Consider the following 1,852-nt stretch of genomic DNA (forward strand, 5'->3'; position numbering starts at 1 on the left):
CCTGTGGGCACTTGGGTCTCACCCGCTGGGTCCAGCAGCTCACCGGGCCTCACCACGGTGCAGCAACTCGCTGGCTCCCGGGCAGTGGTGGCAGCAAGACTCAGGCGGTGCCAGGCGGTGCTCAACATTCTCCCTGCCCTGTGGCAACCTGCGGTTCTCTCCCCTGCCTGCCTGCAAGCACCCCCCCTTTTCTACTGGGGTTGCCACAGAGGCAGAGAGCAGACCCCGCCCAGGGCCTTGACAGGACCAACAGAAACTTCTAGAAGTCAAAAGGTTTGAACCAAGTGTTCCTAAATTTGTGCATTAATTAGCTTTTGTACGAGTAATGTTTTCATGTGTCAGAGAATAGAAAATGCACAAAGTAGAAAAAATAATGTACAGACGAACAGAAAATGGGCAAGCAGGGGAAAGAAGCGCCAGGAAGACTCCGTTCCCTGGCCAGCACCCAGCTGCGGGAGCTGCTTTCTCCGTCCCGCTGCGTCAAGAGGGCACGTGTCCTCCTAGGGCCTCAGGGTTAATTTAATGGCTGTTCATTACAGTGCTTATCTCTTCATACAAATGTGCACCCCAAATCTGATAATATATGCCTGGTACAGCAATGTGCCTATAAGACAAAATAACTGGAACTCAGTACACACAAAACCACAAATCCAGCATCGGCCAAATTCATAGCCACTCGATGGAGCTGTCAGACTTAGAGCTAACAGGTTCTCTGCCACGTCCTTGTGGGGCTCCCACCGCCCAACGGGACTTCGAAACTGCCTCCGCTGACACCCCGTTAGCGCCCGGAGTTATCAGGCCGTTTTCATCCTCCCGCCCGAGGGCGCCTGGCCTGGGGGCAAGGACGGGCACACTGGTCTTTGACTGTGGACGGGGCCCAGAGCGCACGGGCGTGCATGTGTGAGTGCCACACCTGCCCCATGAAGGTGAGACCGCTCTGAGGTGAGACCACGAGGGGGGGCTCAGCGGCCTTCTGAGCCTTCCTGTCCCCAGCCCCCGCCCCCGGCCCCCGCCCCCAGCCCCCAGGGCCCCTAAATTCCCCTGTCATCTGCTTGAACCCCCAGGGCACCTGCCCGGGGCCTGCTGGCACAGGCCGCCCCACTGGATGCCATGGTGGCCGCCGGTCCTTTCCCTGCCCGAGGCCACAGCGTCCCCGTCACAGACACCCTCAGCCCTGGCGTCTGGGTGGGGAAAGTGTGGGGTAAATGAGCTCATCAGGCTGTTTATGCCACTAGCCTGTGGCCATCGCAGTGATGGCGCTAAGGGGCGCGTGCGTGGGGGGCTAACGGGGAGAGTGCCGCGTGTGGGCGCCTGGGCCCGTGTGCCCACGCCAAGTGCTGCTGAGGGGTAAAAGGCAGCATGGAGGCGTGGTCAGCCAGGTCAGCCTGGGCGCCCCAGCACATCTCCCTGCTGCCCGTCTCCCCTCTTAAAACTTGTGACCGAGCGCGCGCTCAAGCTCTCTCTTTTGAAAAGATTTATTTGTGCATACATCTGGGGTACAGGCCAGAGGCGCAGTTACCCCGAGAGGCTTCCCAGAGACAGTGGGGAGCAGGACAGGCAGACGGGCGAGGTCCGCTGCTCAGGGAGACAGCAGCGGTCTGTGCGCCCCGGGGGTCACTCCGCGGCCAGGACGGAACTCGCCCTGAGGCGGCTGCGCCCTAATCCGTTGTGCCACCAGGGGGGCCCCGAAGTTCTTTCAGACTTGGATCCGGAGCCGACCTCTGGTGGCTGCCGGTAGCTGACAGAAGGCGCAGACCTGGGTTAGAAGGGGGACAGGGGCTTGAAGGACTCCCAGGCCAGCTGAGAACCCCGGGCGGGGTTGGGGCCCCTGCGGGCGAGTCGGCGCTGGAGC

This window comes from Condylura cristata, unplaced genomic scaffold, assembly GCF_000260355.1.
Source record: "Condylura cristata isolate star-nosed mole 26May11 unplaced genomic scaffold, ConCri1.0 scaffold00042, whole genome shotgun sequence".
Lineage (NCBI taxonomy): Eukaryota > Metazoa > Chordata > Mammalia > Eulipotyphla > Talpidae > Condylura > Condylura cristata.